General features: G+C 41.4%; 1 long non-coding RNA gene across 3 annotated transcripts in view; it reads left to right on the forward strand.

The window, feature by feature from the left end:
- LOC138843390 (uncharacterized) overlaps nt 1–20414 on the forward strand; it is a 296599-nt gene extending 276185 nt beyond the window's left edge. For 2 of the 3 annotated variants that reach the window (XR_016212085.1, XR_016212083.1), the window contains exon 4: nt 20280–20414. This is a non-coding gene — a long non-coding RNA (uncharacterized LOC138843390). Of the gene's footprint in view, nt 1–4090; nt 4508–20279 lie in introns of those variants that run through there. The other variant, XR_016212084.1, reaches the window with a different exon arrangement.
- Nucleotides 20415–24217: the final 3803 nt, after the last annotated feature.

Below are 24217 nucleotides of genomic sequence, written 5' to 3' on the forward strand. Positions count from 1 at the left end.
ATTGTGTATCCATTCTTCTCCATACATTTTATCTATAGCTTCTGGTTTTGGCTACTTATGGTGAGCAGTGATGGTTAGAAAATATCCATTGTACTTTGGAAGTTCTTTTGATTTTTATTTCTTTCAATTTTTAGTTGAAAGGCAGAGAGAGAGGCAGAGAGACCATCTGCTGGTTCACACCCCAAATGCCTGCAATAGCCAGGGCTGGGTCAGGCTCAAGCCATGAGCCTGGAGTTCAATTTGTATCCTGCATGTGGGTGGCAGGAACACAATTACTTGGGCCATCATGTACTGCTTCCTGTGATGTGCATTAACAAGAATCTGGGTTGGAATCAGAGCCAGGACTGGAACCAGGCACTCAGATATGGGATGCCTGCATCCCAAGTGGCATCTTAGCCACTCTGTGAAATGCCCCACCCTTGCTTTGGAAGTTCTTTAAGAGGAACCAACAAATCCAAAAGAAATCCACTGTCCATATGCAGAGGAGAGACTTTTGACTTCAGGATCCAACAGAGGCCAAATACTCTGCAATACTGTACATTTTATTTGACTCCAAAATTATTTAAAATCAATAAGTGCATCAATTTAATATCACCACTGTCTCGATATATGAAATAGTTCCAATCTAAGAACTAAGAATAAACTGTTTAGTATCAGACCTATTCTACCACATCAACCTTGGGATGCAGGGAAAATTAACCTCTCTGTGACTCAGTTTCATAATCCATAGCTGGGGATAATAATTATTCTCATCTGATAGGGGTGTGCAGAAGCTGCCTCACTACCCACCACTACCCACCACCCCCACCACCATGCTCTGCACTGCTGTTCCCATTCTCATGCCCTATTCTTCATACTTTGCTTCTTTCCACTTTCACAACCTGGCACCAACTGCCAAGTGAGCAAAGGACAAGTTTGCTTCCATCACTAAAGCAATCCTTCACATGCTAATCCTGCTGACTTCCATTACATGTAGCGTTTTCAAGTGCTGATAAGCTTACAGCGTATATCTTAATTAAGGAATCGCCGCTCCCCACCCCCACTCTGCAGCCCTCTTCTGACAATAGAGGGATTTTTCTACTGTAATCAGTCATAGGCTGTAACGAATAACACTATATGTTCAGAAGTTAGGATTTTTTTTTACTGCTTGAATCTGAAGACTATAATAACCTTCTTATGTCTTTTTTTTAAACAATGTTTTGTTGGTACATGGAAATGCATCAAAAAGTTATTTTGCTTTTCCTAGTTCTTAGCTTCTCAGTAGAGTACTGTGCATATGTTCCTAGTTACCACACAGAACCAGAGCCATTCCACTGAGGTCTCGCACGTTCTATATGTCACAGTCCTAGATGGGCTGCAGACAACATTTAGAATGAAGGTTATCTTTGGGCAGCTTTAGCTAAGGCATATCCAGCACAGTTTAGTAAGTGACTCAAGTCTCAGGGGTTGTTTTTCTGGATTTTTATGTGGCTCTAGAAGTAGTTGAGGCATCTCCAAGATGATAAGCATCTGTGGAAATTCAAATCCATGTTTTACTTAAGGATTTAAGTGCTGATTACTCATTTTCATTTTGGAGGAGGCAAAAGTGCTTATCCAGTAAAAGGAGTCTGATGATAGAATAAGTACAAATGTGCCAAAGGAATTGGTAGGAAGTTTATTTCACAACTCTCAGCAAGAATTTTTAAAACAGCAATTATTAACTGCAATGTTAACATAGTTCTAGGACTATCCTTGAGTTTACCTGTTTCATAAATAACACTCTGCCACATATTGTTTTAAAGATACAGAAACACCTTATCTTGTATTAAATATTTAGTTCGCTGTGATTTTAAATATTCTTTGGGTTAATGCTGTGGGAGTTTAAAAAGGACATAAACTACAAATACGGTGAAACTTGGACAGAGAGATATATTAATTAGAAACAGAAATGCCAGTAACCAGCAACTTAAAACATATACATAGGTACACACAGTGAGAATTGTCTAAGTACAAAAACTAGAAAGGTGGTTGGTTAAAGACTGTGAGTTGGGAATATCGCTGAGGTGCCTGCATTGAACTGTAATTAAGCTGGAGTGACTCTATTATTGGGCAAGATTTTTGAGAACTATATTTACAATTTGAGGAAGAAGAAACAAATTTCCCCACCGTTAGAGAGTTAATGTAACCTACCTAGAAGGAATAGCAATTAGGGGATGTCCAGAAGTCCAGGTCTTAAATTTGGGGAAGCGACAAAGCCTGGCTATATTTTTGGTGCCAAACTTGTGCAGGAAGGCAGGAGAAGGCCATGCCACAAGTGCCCATGTTAGCCTGGAAGTCTGTTCTCCATTGAGTTTCTTAAGTGCCATGTTGCCAACAGTTATGGGAGTGTTTCTAGTCGTTCGTGATGAATCATAAGTGATAAGCCAGTCTTGTTGGGGAGAAACAGTGTAAGTCTAGGTGTAGGTTTGTGTAATGCTTCATCTATGTCAACTGCCTAAACCTCAGTACCAGTGGTTGGGTCATAAGTGGCCTAAACATTGTTGTGAAGGGATGTTTTGGGTGTGAGTTCCACTGAAATCAGGAGACTTTGGGTGAAGCGGATTGCCCTGCAGATTGAGAGTAGTCCTGATCCAAGTGATGGAAGGCCTTGAGAGGAGGACTGAAACCTCCGAAGGAAGAAGGATTGTGTCTCCAGAGTGTCTTCACACTCAGGACTGCATCGTCCTCTCTCTCCTGCAGCTGCAGCCTGCGGGCCTGTCCTGCATATTTGAGACTTGCTAGCCCCTGCAAGATTGTGAAGAAAGGCTTAAAACAGGTCTCTGTCTCTCTGTATCTACATCCTATTGGTTTTGTTTCTCTGAAGAACTCTAACTAATACACTATATGAACATTGGCTATTACTCATTGTGATCAAGCACATGGTAAGATTTTATAGCTCAGTGACCAACCACACTACTGTTATTTCAAAATAGTTTCAAAAGTGCAATTATGTAGTCCCCTTTAAATATATATTTCTTAGTTATAGGGTTATATTTATCTGTAACACATGCCATAAAAATGTGTTCCTGGCAATTAAACATGTTTTAATTCCTGGCAATTAAACATTGTCATATTTTTATTAATTTTGAACCTAATATCAGTTGTATTTTTATTTGCATTTTTATGTATGTAGAATTATAATTCTTTTTTTAAAGATTTTAAAAAAAGATTTATTTATTTGAAAGGCAGAGTTACAGAGAAAGAGAGAGAGAGAGAGAGAGAGAGGAAATCTTCCATTTGCTGGTTCACTCCCCAGATGGCCACAGTGGTGAGGACTGGGCCAGGCTGAGCCAGAAGCCAAGAGCTTCATCCAGATCTCCCACAAGAATGCAAGGACCCAAGACTTTGGGTCATTTTCCACTGTTTTCCCAGGTACAACAACAAGGAGATTGGAAATGGAATAGCCAGGACTTCAATTGGCACCCATTAGGGATATCAGCACTGCAGATGGCAACTTAACCCACTATGCCACAGTACCGTTCCCCAAAATCACACATTTTAATCACACACTTAGTTCTCTAGCTTCATGTCTTACTTAGGAAATAATTTAGTAGAAAAGTAATGAACTAGAGGTCATCAAGTTTCAAAAAGTTCATTCTGCTAATACACAGTTTCTTCATTTTTTTTACCTTATCCTTTATTCTCAAATTATCATGTGGAACCATATAAAATTGCTGACATTTTTCTCATTTTTTCACTTACAAAAATCAATTTTGTCATTGAGTTCATTCAATCCTAAATAAATTCCACTGGGGGCCAGAGTGATGGTTTAGTAGGTTAAGCCCCTACTTGTGACACCAGCATCCCATATTGGAGGCTTGTTCAAGTCCTGGCTGTTCTGTTTACAATCCAGCTCCCTGCTAATGTACCTGGGTAAGCAACAGAAGATAGCCCCAGTACTTGGGCCTCAGCCACCCACAGGGATAGGATGGGGTTTCAGGCTGGCCTGGCTGGCCACAGCTGTTGTAGATGGAAGATCTCTCTGTCTGTCTTTCTCCCACCCTCTCTCTACCATTCTGCCTTTCTAAATTAATTAATTAATTAATTATAATAAATAAATCTATTGACACAGGAACTACCTGCATCTGAGATGGGGAAAGAACAAAAGTATGAGGCCTCCAAACCCAGATGCTGCCCAGGCTTCATTGAACCAATGGCAGAAGTGGGCTCTCAGTAGTTCAATTCTGAGAGTTCAGTCCTATGAGATGACCACACAGCTTTGAGCAATCCCATAAAAAAGACTGCTCTGGGAAAAGGGAGATTAATCGGTAGATGTTAATGATGGGTTCTGTGTTGAAGGATAATCCTTTGAGTGATAAGACTTATGAAAACATCATGATTCCATTTACAGTTGGGAAATAAAATTTCCATCTCAAAAATTAGGAAAATGATAAGATGATGAACTAAAAGAAGGAAGGCTCTTTTATAAGATACAATAAGAGGGTGAAGACTAAGTCATAGCTTTGAGATAAACAAGAGAAATTAGAATTAAGATCACAAAAGAATCAGGGACAAATCAATATAATGTAAAAATAAAGTAATTTGGTTGCATTACTATAAGAATTTTAAGAACTGTTAGTTAATAGTGCTTTAGAAAAAAATCATAAATAAAAATGTGTTTTATTCTTGAAAAACATTTTAGAAATTTTAAATTCCAAATACTTTGCTTTGTGGTGGTTATTTTCTACTAATTATTTTCTTCCTCAACTTAAACCACATTATTAGTTCATACAGAAAAAAGAATGTTCTAGAAAAGTTAAATGAGGTAGAATTGAAATAAGAAAAAGATGCTGACTGAAGCATAATACTTTATTACTTACAATAAATACAGGGTAAGTTTCCTTTTGGGGTCAGACAGGGCTGCTGCTCTGAATACATGTGTGGGAGATCAACAAGATTTGTGTGAAAACAATGCTCTGGATTTTGCTGTACTAAAACTTGTCATGTAACATGTGGTTCACTGAGGGTCATTCCCTCAAGTACATGATGTGCTGTGTGAAGTTTGAAACTAGTAATCTTAACGGTACATAAAATGGTAGGATTGCAATGTGGTCTGGACAAGATGCCGAAAGATGAAATACCAGAAGAAAAAGGCATTACCACACTGCTGTTTGCCTTGTAATCATTCCTATATCCACTGGCTTTAGTTTTTTCTTTTTGTTTATTTGTTTGTTTTTAACTCAACTATAATAAAAATATTTGGGTAATCCAGTGGATACTTAAAGTCATCTGCTTATTTGATTTTTGCTATACAAATAATTTTAATGCAAGAAAAATGTAGAAATTAACCAAGCAGGTATAGATTTAAAAGGAAAAGATATTACAGGGGATATTTAAATATCTTTAAATCCTGAACACTCTTGTAGAAGAGAGAAGGTTTCTTCTGTAATGCTTTAGACTAGAAATTTATCAACCAAGTCTTCAGGGTTTGATACAGTCATGTAGGGTTTCTGAAATGGAGACATTTCACATGAAGCTTTTTCAGGCTTCTCTTAAACGTTGGGAACACTTTGGGGACATAGAGCCTTCTTCCTCATGGGACAACAGCCATCAGCTGCGGAATAACAGCTATTCCTTTACATGAGGCAAGGACTCTTGTTTGCCGCAATCTCCACCAGTCCTGGCCAGGTTCATGTCACTGTTACCTCCGCAGTTGCTTAGGCATCTGAGCCCATAGTCATGTGCCACACAGCAAACAAAGCTTTGGTCAATAATGGACTGCATGTATGACTATGGTCCCATAAGGTTATAATGGAGTTAAAAAATTCCCATTGCCTTGTATTTTTAAATATACTCTTCTGTTTAGATGTGTTTAAATAAACAAATACTTCTACCATGTTATAGTTGCCTGCAGTATTTAGTCCAATACATGATGTCCAGGTTTGCAGCCTAGAGGCAACTGGCTACCATATAGCTTGAGTGTAGAGTAGTCCAAACAATATGGACTACATACCTACAGGGTGTTTGCTTAAGTACACTCTACGATGTTCACACAGTGCCAAAATTGCCTAATGCCACATTTTTGAAATGTATCAGCACCACTGAGTGACATACAACTGTGTTATCTGAATATGACAACTCTAGTAGCCTTCTAACAGCGATCCAGAGAGGGTGCCCCATGAGGTAGTAGATGCCTTGCTCTGAGGAGTTAAAGAGGGTCTGTCTGCGTATAGAGGGAATCAAGAAGTACGTGTGAAGTTTGGCAGATGGCACCTCAAAAGTCTTCATTTCTAAACTCCTTTGATTCACTTCATGATCATAGAAACATTTTCTGAGAAGTAAAAGTCTTCACAAATTTCCTTTAATTTACTTTAAATCCATTATGCAACAAATATTTTATATGATAATTTTATATAAGAAGAAAGCAAGACATATAGCCAATGTATGTCTTGGATAATGAATGGAAAATGAGAGCCCAATGTCCAACATATCCACTTACTCATTGGACATTTATTTATTCAATGCCTTCAATGCATTCAGGATCCTGGAGATGGAGGGCTCTACTGGTGAAGAGGCAAAATTGGTGCTTTCTTGAGACCTTATATTTTGGCCTAGGGAACAGAAAATAAATGTAATAATTTCAGAGAGTAGTAAGTGCTATGAAGTAAATGAGCCCAATGAGGCAATCTGTGGGTGCTCACTTAGAATCGGTGGTCTGGAAATGTCCCTAAGAAAGTAAGTTCTAAGCAAAGAAATGGTTGGAAAGACTTGTTCCAGAATCAGGGGGAAGAGGCTTCCTGGCAAGAGAGTAAGGGAAGGGACTGGAATGAGCTGACTTTTTCAAGCACAACAAGAAGGTTGTTATACATAGTGCCTAGTGAACAAGGGAGGAGAAGACAAGAAATGAAGCCAGGTCACAGGGGAAGTTCTGAGAGCAGAGGGAAGATATTAGAAGATTGAAATCAGGCAATGGTGTACTCTGAGCTAAGGATTGAAAAGTTACTTTAGCTGATGGTTACAGAAGAAGATGCAAAGAGGCAAAAGAAGATCAGGGACACTTGTTCCTGCAGGTTGGAATGGGTGGTGTTGGTGATGTGATGAGACGTGAGGAAGCAAGATTCATAGTGAGAAGACACAGGACTTGGTAGGGAATTGGAGAAGGGGAGAAAAAGGGAAGAATTAGGATAGTGCTTATGTTAAGGAATTGAACAATTAGATGAGTGATTGCTAATAATTCAAAGTGAATTAATTTTTAATTTTCATAAATTAATTTTTCAAATAACTTAATCTTCATCAGAGGTCTTGTTTTCTAATATTTGAGTGATCCTAGTAATTCTTTGATTATTCTGTTATTTGTATTGTGGAAAGAATATGAAACATGGAAGAACTTTAGTCTGTTTCTCTTTTATTTATTTATTTTTTTGACAGGCAGAGTTAGACAATGAGAGAGAGACAGACAGAAAGAAAGGTCTTCCTTCCCTTAGTTCACCCACCAAATGGTTACCACGGCCAGCACGCTGCGCCGATCCAAAGCCAGGAGCCAGGTGCCTCCTCCTGGTCTCCCATGCGGGTACAGGGCCCAAGGACGTGGGCCATCCTCCACTGCCTTCCCAGACCACAGCAGAGAGCTGGACTGGAAGAGGAGCAACCGGGACAGAATCCGGTGCCCCAACCGGGACTAGAACCCTGGGGTGCCAGCGCCACAGGTGGAGGATAGCCTAGTGAGCCGCGGCGCCAGCCTTAGTCTGTTTCTCTTTCCTCTATGAATTCCTCCCTTACTTCTTTTCTGTCTTGGCAACAACCAGACTTTAACAAGTGTTTCTTGGAGTCCATTGTGAGTCAACTACTTACATCTTCCCACATTTCCTTACTTTCTAGCTCTTTAAGCTCTAAAGACACTAAAATTATCAGCTGTTATTTATTTAAAAAATGTTCTTAAACTTCCTCTCTTCCTGACTCAACACTCTATTTTCCTTACATCTCCTGTCTACCTCTTTCACCTTGCTCTCCAATTCCCCATTTTCCTTCAACCCCCAATAACATGCTAGTCTTTGCTCTGTTTCTTGTGTGTGTTTTAGATCATTCCTTACCCCTGCCCCACTCCCCCATGCCTGCTCATCATTCCCATTTCTTATTCACCCATCTGAGTGTTTATGTGCTCCTTAGTTTCCATTTCTCTTTATTTCTCTATGTTGCTTCCTGTTACAATATCATTTAATTTTGTCTCTCTAAACTTCTCTGTTGCCTACCAAATAAGTCCACATTAGACATATCTATTATATGAACTTTGTATGCAATTTTAAAAGTTTGCTATGTTGGCTGGCATAAAGGCCTTCTGAACATCACCATGGACGACTAATCCTGCCAACAAGCAATGCCTACTTTTCTTTTTCTTGATCGCTGGGCTCTCTATACTTCTTGGGAAAAAAAAAAGAAATTCTTACAAATAACTAACCTGCTTAGCCAGTTTTAATTGCGCAGGGACTGAGTAAGGACTGTAATTTATTATGATCCAATAGTATCAAATAAAATCCAAACTAAAGAGGCCGGCATTGTGCTGCACTGGGTTAAGAGGCCACCTACAAATTGATTCCAACAATATTGGAGCACCTGCTGGCATCCTCACTGCTCTGCTTCACATTTGGCTCCCGTTAATGTGCCTAGAAAGGTAGCAGAGGATGGACCAAGTACTTAAGCCCCTGCCAGTTACATTGACACCCGAATCAATTTCCTGGCTCCTGGCCCAGTCCTGGCTGTTATGGCCATTTGGGAGTAAACCAGCAGAAGGAAGATCTCTCTGTTTGTTTTTCTCTATCTCTCTGCAATTCATCTTTCCAATACAGAAATGAAACTTTCAAAACCATCCAAACTAAAGATTAAAAATTAGATTTGGAGAAGATAATATGACATGAATGAAAATATACATTTTAAAAAGCAAGGAATGGAACACATATCTAAGCTCCTTACTTTTTACTAGATATTTAAGATCCTCTTACTAGAAATTTCTGTCATTATAGGTTCAGGAAGAATTCTACTTCTCCTTTGCAACATAGCTGATTTCCTTTCCCCTCCTGTGTACTGCTAAAAAAACTGAAGTCAAATTAGTGTTTCAAATTAGTTTGTTTAAAAACAAATCAACTGCAGGCACCTTTAGGTTCCAAAGCATTTTGATCTCACATTTGTTTCCTACCTTTAATTTGTTGCTTGTAGCTGATTGCTAGTGGAAGCTACCACCATCCTTTTTGCTGTAAGATGGGTTAAAAACACCCTTTCTAATATATCTAACCATTTGGTGTCACTGTTCACCCTCAGTCTCACTGACTAGAATAGGAGCCATTTGGTTCGAAAAGCTGTCACATTTGGAAAGGAGCAGCCAGTCAGAGAGAAATTAAATTGTTTTTCTTTGTCTGCCTGCTGTTCCAAGTCTCTGCCGGCCTTGCCAGTTACTTGGAAGGAAAAGTGTGGGGCTTGTTGAGCTGTCAGCAGGTGTGAAGGAGGGTGGGTGGATTCACCAGCCTATCCTGTGGCCACGGAATCAGTTACCACAGGCTGGGTAGGCCCTGGGGCAGGCTCCTCCAGGTCCTGCTCGAGACAGCAGCTGATGCGCTCCGAGGAAAGCATGCCTCGTCACTGTTGTGAAACTGAGGCTGCTGGCCTCCTAAGGGGAAGCTCACATTTTCCATTCTCGTATCTCTGGCAGCAGAGAGCCTTTGTGCACAAACAACCCTGAGGAGCCCCATTCTCTACAGCTGAGTTTGCCATGTGGTTAGTTCTGTCATCCAACAGTGGTGAGATGCTGAAATAGTAAGAATTGCTTTGCGTGAGTCATTCTCCTGAGAAGGCCCTGGAGTGTTAGGTCAGATGCCGCTGTATCTCTATGAGGAGAATGATGTCGGAGAGACTAGGATTGGTAGCTCTCAAGTTTGACAGGGATGAGAAAAGTGTGGATGGAATGAGTCCATACTTGATTGAAAAAGTTATTGAGGAAGCAAACTGCTTCTATGGAGAGCAGAGAAAGGTATGTGAACCGTGAGGCTTACTATAAAATTTGGAAAGGTCATACAGATGTAATGTTGCAAATTTTGCCAGATACTGCAAGCTAATGTGTGCTTATTTCCAGGCCTATAGGAGAAATCGATGACTCAATTCCTGGGAAATTAAATTAGTGGTTTAGGTCTGTGACCTCTGCTATAGAAAAATGAGTTAGAAAACCATTCCCCTCTGTTCATGTTTATTTAGTAATTGTGCTACTACACTAAGGGCTTTGAAGGCATGACATCATTTAATACACATTTTTGAGAGCAACACAGTTGTGAATTTCCATTTTCTGGATAAAGAAATGGAGGCTGAGAAAATTATTGAAGTAAATTGTCCAAGGATACAGGTGGCCAATGGCAGAGTAAGATTCAAAGCCAGATATAGCTCAGATTATGACCATTATGCTATATGCATCTGTAATAAATACATACATACATACATATATATTATATATATATATATATATATCAACATAGATGTTGAAAGTTCAGGGGTCTGCATTGTGGTACAGTGGTTAAGCCATCACATACAATACCGGCATCCCATATGAGCGCCATTTTGATCCCTGACTACTACAGTTCTGACCCAGCTCACTGTTTTTTTTTTTGTTTTTGTTTTTGGTTTTTTTTTTTTTTTTTTGACAAGTGGAGTAAGCCAGAGAGAGAGAGAAAGAAAGGTCTTCTTTCCATTGGTTCACCCCCCAAATGGCCATTACAACCAGCGCTGCACCAATCCAAAGCCAGGAGCCAGGTGCCCCCATGCGGGTGCAGGGGCCCAAGCACTTGGGCCATCCTCCACTGCCCTCCTGGGCCACAGCAGAGAGCTGGACTGAAAGAGGAGCAACCGGGACCAGAACCCGGTGCCCACATGGGATGCTGGCGCCACAGGTGAAGGATTAACCAAGTGAGACATGGCACCGGCCCCCCAGCTCACTGTTAATATGCCTGGGAAAGCAGCAACAGACGGTCCAAGTGCTTGGGCCCCTGCCACCCATGTGGGAGACCTGAATTGAATCCCAGGTTCTTGGCTTCAGCTTGTCCCAGCCCTGTATATTGTGGCCATTTAGGGAGTAACCTGAGGAGCTCGCTCGCTCTCTCTCTCCCCTCCCCTCCCCTCTACCCTTCCTTCCTCTGTAATTCTGTGTTTCAAAAATAAATAAATCTTTTTTTAAAAAGAAAGTTCTAAAGAAAGTTTATCCATATTGCACGATGGAGGTGCATGCCGCACATGCTGGAGGAAAGATCATGTGGTGAGCCAGGAAGCACAGAAATAGTACATGAGCCAGAATTCAGGCTTTTATAACAACCCTGCCATGAGAACCCAAGAAATCACATGAGAACTCACTTCTTAGGACACACCCCCAGCGACCTAAAGACCTCCCACTGGATTCCACCCCCTAAAGTTTCCAACAGTGAGACCCTGGGGACCAAAACTTGAACTCATGGGTCTTTTGGGGGATACCCAACCTAACAGCCAAACCATATGCATATCTCAAAAGATTGTTGTGAGAATTAGATGAGTTCATAGATTTACACATGGGTCTGACCTAATGAAATCTCGAATAAGAGATGCTGTCACTGTTAACACCACTTTCATCTCACTGGCTCCCTTCATTCTCACAGCATTACTTACTTTTTGCCATGTAGTATTCTAAATGCTTTGTATTTATTAACTTCCTGCTCCAGCTTATGTTGCAGGCATTGTCACCATCCCCATTTTATGAATGAAGATAATGAGGCAAGGCCTAAAATGTGGATGTCTGGCTCTAGAGTCAACTTTTTTTCCCTATTTTTAAATGATGTATTTATTTATTTGAAAGAATTACAGAAGGAATGAAACACACACACACAGGCACACAGAGAGAGAGACATCTTCCATCCATTGGTTCACTCACTAGATAGCCACAATGGCCAGGGCTGGACCAGGCTGGGCCAGGCTGAAGCCAGGAGTCAGGAACTTCATCTAGGACTTCTACATGGAGGGTAGGGGCACAAACACTTGGGCCATCTTCTGCTGTTTTTCTCAGGGCATTAGCAGGGAACTGGACCAGAAAAGGAGCAGCCCATACATGAACCGGCACCCATAGGAGATGCTGGCACTGCAGGTGGCAGCTGCACCTGCTGTGCCATGATGCTGACCTTACAGTCGGCTTTTTTAACCACCATTCTCAGTTCGCTGATACTGTACAAGCTGAGACTTACCAGGAAACTAAACAAAGTCTGCCCTCTGCTGAAGTTTATATCATACAATTAAAAAGAAGAGAAAATCTTAAAGAAGGATACCAAGTTTTGTGATTTGGCAAACCTCAAACATTACAAGGGCCAGAGCTGGAATTCAGACTAGTATTTTCCACTGTAAGTCTAGACTCTGCATTTTTTGGTATAATTTGGGAACTGAAGAGAGTTAAAGAATTGAAAGTAAGATTCTACCTAATAATCAGAGATGTACCATAATTTTCATGCCAACCCATGAGTAACTTCTAGTTTTGCCAAAATCAGAATTTTCTAAATAGAAAGAATATATATATATATATATATATATATATACAGGAAAAACTAACAAAATATTGTAAATAAGTAAGAATATCAAGTATAATAATGAAAAAACATAAAATAACAAAGGGGTAAGCATTGTGGCAAAGTGGGTTAAGCCATTGCTTGAGATATCTGCATTTCTTATCAGAGTGCCTGGGCGGCCACAAGTCTTGCCTCTACTTCTAGTTCAGCTGTACATTGAGATTAAATGCTATAACTAGTACTCAAACAGTATTTTTCACTTTATGTTTCTGTGTGGGAGCAAACTGTTGCAATCTTTACTTAATGTATGCTAAACTGATCTTCTGTATATAAAGAGAATTGAAAATGAATCTTGATGTGAATGGAAGGGGAGAGGGAGTGGGAAAGGGGAGGGTTGCGGGTTGGAGGGACGTTATGGGGGGGAAGCCATTGTAATCAATATTCTGTACTTTGGAAATTTATATTCATTAAATAAAAGTTAAAAAAAGAATTTCAGAAATGTATAGCTTAAAATCAATACCTAAGTTTTCCATTTTCAATGTCTTTGTAAAAGATGTCAAATAATCCTGACATTTGAGAAGAGACTCAGAAGTTCTAACAGTCCTTCCAAAATACAATCAACTTCTGAAAAATATTCAGCAGAAATCTATCTTTTCAGATACATAATAACCCAGGCAGAAAGCCTGGGATCTTCTGAATTATTGTTATAATATGATAAATTTAAATCTTGATAAGAGTAACCAAATAAAAATATTTTACAATAGCTAAAGTAGTAACCTTGGTTTGGTAACAAAAATAAACTGTTGCTTGTGTACTTTGTCATAAAAAAAGAATAATGATCCATGATAGGTAAAACTTGTTGAGGACTTACTCCAGTGGAGTCAATGCTGAGCACTTGATATGCATTTCATTTTGATTACTCCTAATTCAGTCATTTGGCAAATCTTTACCAAGAGCCTACCTGGGGCCAGACACTCTCCTAGGAGCTGGGCCTTTGTCAGAGAACAAAACAAAGTCCTTTTATATTTTATATTTATATACTTTTTAACTTTTATTTAGTAAATATAAATTTCTGAAGTACAGTTAATGGATTACAATGGCTCCCCCTCCATAATTTCCCTCCCACTCGCACCCCTCCCATCTCCTGCTTCCTCTCCCATTCTATTCACATCATGATTCATTTTCAATTCCCTTTATATACAGATTGATTTAGTATATATTAAGTAAAGATTTCATCAGTTTGCACCCACACAGAAACATAAAGTGTAAAATACTGTTTCAGTACTAGTTATAGCATTACTTCACATTGGACAACACATTAAGGACAGATCCCACATGAGAAGTAAGTACACAGTGACTCCTGTTGTTGACTTAACAATTTGACACTCTTGTTTATGGCATCAGTAATCTCCCTAGGCTCTAGTCATGAGTTGCCAAGGCTATGGAAGCCTTTTGAGTTCGCCGACTTTGATCTTATTCAGACAGGGTCATAGTCAAAGTGGAAGTTCTCTCCTCCCTTCAGAGAAAGGTACTTCCTTCTTTGATGGCCCCGTTCTTTCCACTGGGATTTCACTTGCAGAGATCTTTCATTTAGGCCACCTTCTTTTTTTTTTTTCCCCAGAGTGTCTTGGCTTTCCATGCCTAAAATACTCTCCTGGGCTCTTCAGCCAGATCCGAATGCCTTAAGGGCTGATCCTGAGGCCAGAGTGCTGTTTAGGACATCTGCCATTCTATGAGTCTGCTGTGTGTCCTGCTTCCCATGTTGGATCGTTCTCTCCCTTTTTGATTCTATCAGTTAGTATTAGCAGACACTAGTCTTGTTTGTGTGATCCCTTTGACTCTTAGACCTATCAGTGTGATCAATTGTGAACTGAAATTGATCACTCGGACTAGTGAGATGGCATTGGTACATGCCACCTTGATGGAATTGAATTGGAATCTCCTGGCACGTTTCTAACTCCACCATTTGGGGCGTTTGATAGAGCATGTCCCAAATTGTACATCTCCTCCCTCTCTTATATTTATATTTTACAGTTAATTAAAAGAGAAAATCGTTTTTTAAAATACCAAGTTTTGTGATCTGGTAAACATGAAAAAAAAAAACCACACCATTTGTAATGGTAAAATCAAGGATAAAAACAGAGAACTGGGGAAGGAGGATGCATCTAGAGAAAAGATGGTGAGGTCCGATTCTAAGAGGTAGGATGCTGATTTGAGATGGCAGCAGGCCAACCCCCCCCCCCGAAATGCCCTGTGGCCATTTGTCAGTTGAGGAGGGGCAGATGGGAGGTAAAAACGGCCTGCAGATCATTGGGGATGAGCCTTCTCAAAGGAGAGGGTTGAAGCAATGTAGTTCATAAACTCAGTGGCTGAGAGAAAAAGATGAAGTGCAGATAACCTCCCCACTGAGAATTGAGACAGGGCTGGCTGAGTGGGTGTGATCCAAGAAGACAGAAGCAGAGCAGTCAAAGAAAGAGAAGGAGACTGCGGGGCTCTAAGGGAGCAGATTTCAAGGGTGGAGGAGACATGAAAACTTCATTATTTTGTTTGAAGACAATGGCTTTTGGCAATACCGAAACATTAAGTAGACTGGACACAAAAGAAATTAAATGGAGGAGATGTATGGGGGTGCACAGGCAGGAAACAGAGGTTGGGGGTACAATGAAGCAGAGATACAGCTAGCGTAGGGAGTGGTCCACTGTAAAAATAATGTGACACCACTCTGCTCACATGAAGTTTCTGCACACATAAGACTATTGAGACAGAAATTGGTATTAGCTCAGGGAAGATGGTTTTGTATCAAATACTGAAAAGCATTCAGTTTTGTGTCTAGCCATTCGCTTTCAGAATACAATCAAACACCTAGAGAGACCTTGGTGTTGGTTCTGGAGTAGAAATCAGAAAATCTGAATCCTTCAGTTTTCACCTTTTCTTTATTTTCTCTTCTCTCTTCGGGTAGACTTTTATCCTTGCGGTTGGTCAGAAGGGAAAATTCTCCCCTAGTAGGAAGAAGGGATCACAGCAAGGGAGAAATGAAGCATAATCAGTCAGAAAGCTGCATTTGTATTAGGAAAATATCATCTTGGCAGGAGAGGCACTGTAATTTGTCAAGCAGATTCATCTCAGCAACGGAAAGTCCTAATCAAATGGCAAAGACTCTAATGCGTCTCTTGGATAGACAGGTTGGCTGTGGACCCGTAACTGCTACAGGAGGGAGAAGAGACCCAGACAATCTGCAAGACAGTAATGGATGGAAATCATGATAAATCTGGAGAATCTGTATATATAGATTTGTTCAATGTTGGTCTGTTCCATCTCCCGGCAACACAGCAGAACAAAAAAAAATTGCTCACAGAGGGCTGGCACTGTGGCGTAGGGGGTGAGGCTGCCATATGCAGTGCCAGCAGCCCAAATGGGTGCCAGTTAATGTCCCAGTCACTCCACTTCAGGTCCAGTTCTCTGCTAATGCGCCTGGGAAAGCAGTAGAAGATGGACCGCGTTCTTGGACCCTTGCATTCATGTGGGAGAACTGGATGAAGCTCTTGGCTCCTGGCTTCAACCTGGCCCAGCCCCAGTTGTTGTGGCTATATGTGGAGTAAAACAGCAGATTGAAGATCTCTCTCTTTCTCTGTCTCTCCTTCTCTCTCTCTCTGTAACTCTGCCTTTCAATAAATAAATAAATAAATCTTTAAAAAATTTTGCTCATTTAGAGGACAGACTCTGTGTACTACAGTGACATTCCTTTAGCCTCTTCAAAGGTTCATGGTAGAACAGTAAAGGAATAATTAGGGTTTTCTTTCTTTTACTCTATATTTATTATATCTTCAAAATAGGCAGAAAGGAATTAACAAGGGGGAAAACTTAAAAAACACACAAGAGACAGAACTTCCCCCAAACCCTTAAAGGGCATTCCAATTGAAACTGTATTGAATGGTAAGCTCATTCCCACTATGCTGCAAAATTCTTCTCTCACTAGATGATCCTTCAGGAAATATTTGTTTACTATAGGTGCACAAAGGCCATGCTTTCAGTGCCAGCATTTCTCACATTAATTACCAGAAATGGTGTCAAAGGTGAATGGTTCTAGAACCAGAGTTACTGGAGACAGCTTCTTTTGGTGACTACTAGGCGGACATATACTTCTACACATCCCCCTGGTGTTGAATAGGATGCCCTATGGTTAGGAAATAGACAAAGCACAGCTCAGAATACAAACACAATTGCTCTGTTGGGAAAATGATTCAGAAATCCTACAAAGAAGCCAAATGAACAAAATACCCAATTCCTAGTTATTGATTATTTGAGAATCTAAAATTATAATCTGTAATATAGGTAGATCTTATTTAGTGTTTCCAGCTCACCACGGTCAGACAACTCACTTTTTTTTGAGCAATAAAGTCTCTAGGTTGGGCAGGGGGCAGTTTTCAGAATAACAACTCCTGATTGGCGGGCTGCTTTCTAAAATGTACATAAACTGCTACTACTTTATCAAATTGTAGGAGCTCTCCTTCCAAAATCTTCGACAGCTTGCGCACACCATCTGCTCTTTGTCTTCCTTCTGTGCCTTTCTTCATCTACAAGCATGCCTCTTGAAATTCTTACAGGACTCTTTAAAACGTTCGCGGCATATTTGGAGAAGCATCTGGTTGGAAGAAGTCCTGCTCTTTGTGTTTGTTCCCAGTGGTCTGGGGTGAGCCATGTTATTGTGAATCTCGTTCTGTTAACTTCTTGGGTAAATGCTGTTGCATTTGCCTCATAGGTATTTATGGTGAGACGGATAGCTCTGGGCAAGTTGCTAGAGGTTGTATGAATGAACGACTCCTGATCAGGAAAACTTGATTCGTTTACCTGCCTTCTAATTTGTACAAGGTGACCTGGAAATTGGTGTTTGTTTCTTTAGCTTGATGATTTCAAGATGGACCTCTCCCCTTAAGGAATCCTGGATACTTTGCATACTTGCTCAAACATCTGCTGGCTTTTCATCGGTGAGACTTTGGGATGGCAGTAATTCACAGGGCTTTGCTTCTGCAGGTGAGGCACTTGCCTTTCAGGAAGACAGATTTTGCAAGGAGCTAGAAAACTGCTGTGAATCTCAGCAGTGCAGTCAGGGATGGAAAGTTACCCCTTTGTATTATTTTCATATCTTCTTTGGTATTAAATTAACACACATATGCTAAGAATTTGGAAATTTCAAAACACATGCAGAAGACAATTAAGATCACACACAATGTGCAGAAATAAATGTAACAAGCACTCATCCAAGGGTTTCTTTATATCCCTTTAGTCTCCGGATGATTTTAATGAGACTGATACTTGCATTGTCACTGACTAGATAAGGACCCTGAGGGAAGGGTATTTGCCTGAAGTCACGTGGCTAAGGGGTGGTTCAACCCAGATTCGGATACGGGCAGTCTTATCGTGAAGTCAAACTCCTCACAGCCAAGCTGCACTATGGAAACTTAACTGACCACTACCAACACCTACACGAAATTCCTTCCAGGCTGTTTTCTATCAAGTTTTTGAAGCAAGGCTAAGATCAGAAAATGTTTATTTATTTGCCTTAATTTTATTTGCCTAATCTTGTAACAAGTTTCCTCCGCACTAATTACAATCTTCTGGTAAGCATCCTTGGAAGAGAGAGATTTTCAGTCAGTGGAGCTGCCAAGGCCCTCTGCTTCGTGTGTCATCCATTTACAGAAACTTCCTCTGGGGCTGGCATTGTGGCATAGCAGGTTAAGATGCCACTTGCAACACTGGCATCCCATATGGGAGAGTTGTTTCAAGTCCCGGTTGCTTTGCTTCTGATCCAGCTCCCTGCCAATGTGCCTGAAAGCAGCACATGATGGTTCAAGTACTCAAGCCCCTGCCACACATGTGTGAGACTCAGATGAAATTCTGGGCTCCTGGTGTCAGCTGGACCTGCCCTAGTCATTAAGGCCATTTGGGGAGTGAACCAGCAAATGCAAGACCTCTCTCTTTATGTCATAAAACCTAAGAACAAAGCAATACCAAAAAATAAAACAAAATTTTTCTTAATATGTGGAAAATACTTATTATGAAAACTGAATGTATTTTTTAAAATTTGCACCAAAAGTCCATTTTCATTAAGTTTTTGAAGTACCTTCATATAACCATTCAATAATTACTTTTTAAAACAATGCTATTTATTTATGTGACAGAGAGACAGAGGCAGAGATTGCTCCCATCTGGTGGTTTGTTTCCCAAATGTCTATGATGCCCAGGCTGGGCCAGGCTGAAAATTCAGAGTTGAGAACTCACATGAGTGGTAGAGACCCAACTACTTGAGCCCCACTGCCTGCTGCCTCCACAGGTGCTCATTAGACAGAAACTAGACTGGGAAGTGGAACCAGGACTCAAACCCAAGAACTCTAATATGGGATGCAGGTGTCCCAACTGGCCTCTCAACTCTTAGGCCAAATGTCTTCTTCAATAATTACTTCTAATAACAATAATAGTGAGCAAATCCAATCATGACTTACAATCTTTGGAATTTTTTTTACAGGCAAAGAAGGAGACCAAAGAGGTTTATCAAAGCAATGAATCTAAAACATTGTCAGAACTACTGAGGAATACTACATTAATGATACTAGAAGCAGTGAACAAATCAAAAACTAAAATAAGATTGCTATGTATTTCCCCTTAGACTTTTTTCTATCAAGTTTTCTATCAAGTTTTCTAAAGCTCTTCACTTGGTTCTTTTCTTTTTTTTTTTTTTTTTTTTGGACAGGCAGAGTGGACAGTGAGAGAGAGAGACAGAGAGAAAGGTCTTTCTTTCCCATTGGTTCACCCTCCAACGGCCACCGCAGCTGGCGTGTTAAGGCCAGCACACCACGCTGATCTGAAGCCAGGAGCCAGGTGTTTCTCCTGGTCTCCCATGCGGGTGCAGGGCCCAAGTACCCAAGTACTTGGGCCACCCGCCACTGCCCTCCCGGGCCACAGCAGAGAGCTGGCCTGGAAGAGGGGCAACCAGGACAGAATCCGGCGCCCCAGCCAGGACTAGAACCTGGTGTGCCGGCACCACAGGCGGAGGATTAGCCTATTGAGCCACGGCACTTGGTTCTTTTCTAGTCTAAGATCAATAAACTTTGCTGAATCAGCTGATTACCTCTTCCTTCCGTTTCAATTTGTCCCTTGCCCTTCTCTTCATTTTTTCCTTTTTGACTTTGTTACTTGCTCACTTAATTCTTCCCCTTTCACTTCTCTTCCTATTGAATGTCACCAGTGAATGTCATTGCTTTTGTAGGCAAGCCAGGTCTTGGGTTAGGGACTAGAATCTTGTAGTGGATGTTTGACAGGTACCTGTTCATGGCTGCTCTCTGCCTTTGTTCAAGACTACCAAGCAATTTCAGCTATATAAGGCTGGTTATTTGTTATTGAGGCCCATGGGGAAGAGGTTTCTGATTTTTGCCCCCACAGTACTGTAGTATGCAAACCATATGCACAAGAATCAACTTGATTAAATTCATTGCTTTGTAACTGACCCAGTTTACCTAAATCAGAAGGATATATTATTCACAATGTCAACACAAATGATAAAAAAGTTGGATTTTTTAAAAATTCACTGTTAATTCACAATTTATTCTAAAATTCATTGGAAGTGTCTATAAAAATTACCCTGAAAATATTTTATGTGAAACACTCTAATTCTCCGGTCTTTGCCATCTTTGGATATCATCGGTAGTAGCTCAGCACATACTGACATGTTTTTGTATTTTCTTTTAATTTGGGGTTTGGCACTTTCCACAGAAATCTTAGCAAGACTGAGTGGCATATCCAACTGAGGAGGAATACCTGTCTTGTCAACTTGTTGTGGAGAGAACCTTGAGGATATGTGAAAAGAGAACCTGCATTCTGAGAAGACACCGTCAACCCCTGCCCACTGCCTTGAATCCAAGCTGCCCCACCCCAGAGAATGTGCCATAGAAAATTCTGCAGTGGGTATGTCTAGACAAAATATTTTTGGATGCTTTAAGCATTTCCCTTCAGATTAAATACTGTTGCCAAGGGGTTAATTGGACTCAAAGATCCCTCCCCACGAGGTTTGAGAGTCTGTGATATAAATTCCATCTGTTTCTTGAAGCGATTTATGGGTTTGGCAATATGATGTGTTGGCCTGACAATTGTTTAAAAAATCCCTTTTAGCTTGATACAGGTATAATTTTTTATAGTATCCAGATTTATTTTCCTCAACATCTAATTTTAAATTAGAAACCACTCCAGCCCTGTGTCTGGGATACCAAATTTGTTCTGAATGTGAGTACCCCACAGTCCTCCCTTGACCAAAGAGGTGTAACTTTCATACTGTAGCGGAGGAGTCAAACATTTTTCTTCCAATTTGAATGCTATGAGAATTGGAATGTTATAAATAGTGAAAGCAGTCCTGCAATACTTCTTGACTGTACTTCCTTTGTTTCAAGGGATTGTCTTCAGACTCTTCAGTGGATTAAAGGATCTAAGACAATCCCTAGGTTTATGTAGACAGGGAATACTCATTTTCCAGGAATAACTCTCATACAGGTAAATGCAGGTTCCAAAACCAAAATAAACAAAGGCAAGTTTAAGAGGGGAGACTTAGGTGCACCCAGCCTGAAGGAGTATGAAAGTGAGACTGGAGCAGTAGTTTCATCTCTTGGCCTTAGCCAAGAGGGAGGGTTCTGCTTTCCTCTGGGCCCTTCATGTATCACAGCTGGGACTGAATTTCAAATTAAGATCTATCCTGTATACTCATCCTTTGACAGAGAATGAGTGATTTCCTTCATGTGTGTCTGCTTCAACCTCCTCATAGTCTATGAAACATTTGACTCTTTTTTTTTTAACAGGCAGAGTGGACAGTGAGAGAGAGAGAGACAGGGAGAAAGGTCTTCCTTTTACTGTTGGTTCACCCTCCAATGGCTGCTGTGGCTGGCGCGCTGTGGCTGGCGCGCTGCGGCCGGCGCACCGCGCTGATCCAAAGCCAGGAGCCAGGTGCCTCTCCTGGTCTCCCATGCGGGTACAGGACCCAAGGACTTGGGCCATCCTCCACTGCACTCCCGGGCCACAGCAGAGAGCTGGACTGGAAGAGGGGCAACCGGGACAGAATCCGGTGCCCCGACCAGAACTAGAACCTGGTGTGCCGGTGCTGCAGGTGGAGGATTAGCCTATTGAGCCACAGTGCTGGGCCATTTGATGTTTTTTCATCCCTCTTCATATTTAAAACTGCTCAGTCACAGTAGGTCTGTATGAAGTTATTCCAAAGAGTAAGTGGAAAAAGTGGAATTAAAAGATAAGTTTGTTGGGTGCAAGATTTTTGAAGTTCACATGTTTGTTTTTTTTTTTTTTGATAATATGACTTTTCCATTAACTTTTTGAAGACCCTCATAGAAGGTCAGATTTCAGATGATAAACTTTTGTTCTAACTTGGCGTTCCTTTCAATTCTGCTTCTTTACTTGTCATTTCCCCTGACCCCACATACCACCACTGCTGGTGAGGCTCTGTTTCATCAATCTGCACCAAGCACATAGGAAACTTTTATCTGAACCCAGATCAATCCTTGGGCTTTGCTTCTAAAAAGAGTGACACTGAACAACATTCAATAATTGTTGTCACAATTCACTGATTATCATTAAAATCTCAGTTTTATTCAAACAAAATCACAAGGCCAATTGGCAGTGTTTGTGCTGGAGTTGGAGCTTGAGCTGTGAGATGCCACACTGACTTTGCAACTGTTCAGTCTGCCCTCAGGAGGTCAGAAGTATCAGGCCTCTGTGATGATTTGTCTGCCAGTTTGGGGATTTTCCAAAAGTCCAAGTGTTAGCTGCTTGTTCTCCAAAGTCTTATGTTAATGGTTAATGGACTGAACTTGCAGACTCAATCTAATTATGGTGTCTGAACATGGGGCTTTTGGAAAGTGATTATATTGGATTAAGTTGCCGGGGGTGGGGGCCCATGATTTAATCACAGAGGGTTTTTTGTTTTGTTTGTTTTGTTTTTTGAGATTTAGTTTATTTATTTGAAAGTAAAAATCACAGAAAGAAGGAAAGACAGTGATCTTCCATCTACTGGTTCACTCCCCAAATGGCCACAATGCCCAGGGCTGGGCCAGACTGAAGCCAGGAGCTAGGAGCTTCCTCCAGGTTTTCCACGTGGGTGCAGGTGCCCAAGCCCTTAGGCCATCTTCCACTGCTTTCCCCAGGCCATTAGCAAGGAGCTGGATCAGAAGCATAGAAACTTGGACTCGAACTGGTACCCATATGGGATGCCAGTGTCACAGGCAGCAGTTTTACACACTATACCACAACACCATCACCATTCATGGTGGTTTTCTTTTTTTTTTTTTTTTTTTATTTTTTGATAGGCAGAGTGGACAGTGAGAGAGAGAGACAGGTTTTCCCTTGCCGTTGGTTCACCCTCCAATGGCCGCCGCTGCAGCCGGCGCAGCGCGCTGATCCGATGGCAGGAGCCAGGAGCCAGGTGCTTTTTTTCCTGGTCTCCCATGGGGTGCAGGGCCCAAGCACCTGGGCCATCCTCCACTGCACTCCCTGGCCATAGCAGAGAGCTGGCCTGGAAGAGGGGCAACCGGGACAGAATCCGGCGCCCCGACCGGGACTAGAACCCGGTGTGCCGGCGCCGCAAGGTGGAGGATTAGCCTATTGAGCCACGGCGCCAGCTCTCATGGTGGTTTTCTAAAAAATCACAACACAGATAAGGATGAAAAGCAATCTTTCTGGCTCTGTGCTCCCCGGCTTGCCACATGAGCCTTCTTCTGCATTCACCCCACAATCCACAGTGTCCATCAGGTGCCAAACCTACGGGGCTGCCCTAACTTGGACTGTGAACCTCCAAAACTATTGGCCCAAAAAATCTTCCTTCATAAGTAGCTTCTGTCAGACATTTGTTCTAGTAGCAAAGCCCTAACTAATTCAATCATCCTGTGTACCATAGAAGATGTCATATTTCATTATTTAGAACTAAGGTAGCGGCCGGCACTGTGGCTCAATAGGCTAATCCTCCACCTAGCGGCGCTTGCACACCGGGTTCTAGTCCCGGTTGGGGCTCCAGATTCTGTCCTGGTTGCCCCTCTTCCAGGCCAGCTCTCTGCTGTGGCCAGGGAGTGCAGTGGAGGATGGCCCAAGTGCTTGGGCTCTGCACCCCATGGGAGACCAGGAGAAGCACCTGGCTCCTGGTTTCGGATCAGTGCGGTGCGCCGGCTGCAGCGCACTGGCCACAGCGGCCATTGGAGGGTGAACCAATGGCAAAGGAACACCTTTCTCTCTGTCTCTCTCTCACTGTCCACTCTGCCTGTCAAAAAAAAAAAAAAAAAAAGAAAGAACTAAGTTAGCAGGCTCTTGTCTCTAGAATGAGATGATGACGAACTCAGGAGGCTTAAGTGGTTTCCCACCCAGGTAAATAAACCTGCGATGTCTATCTATTTCTAGGAAAAATATTTCACTCTACCCCTCTAGAGATACGTGGAAAAACCCTGCTGAAGACTGGTACCCACTCTGCTCAGGTTCTCTTCTGGTCTTTTTGACCTACGTCTTATTTTTAATGCTTGAGATGTTTTCCTAACATCTGTTCAAAGTCTAGTGTTCTAGATTAACATATATGGATTCATCCAAAGAAAGAGCACAGTGTCCTTAATTCTACTGGGACTGTTGGAACCATAACAGAACCAGCATTTGACTCTGATACCTGTTGGGTAGAT

The sequence above is a fragment of the Oryctolagus cuniculus genome, chromosome 8 (assembly GCF_051225735.1).
Source record: "Oryctolagus cuniculus isolate XC-2025 breed Fujian yellow rabbit chromosome 8, ASM5122573v1, whole genome shotgun sequence".
Lineage (NCBI taxonomy): Eukaryota > Metazoa > Chordata > Mammalia > Lagomorpha > Leporidae > Oryctolagus > Oryctolagus cuniculus.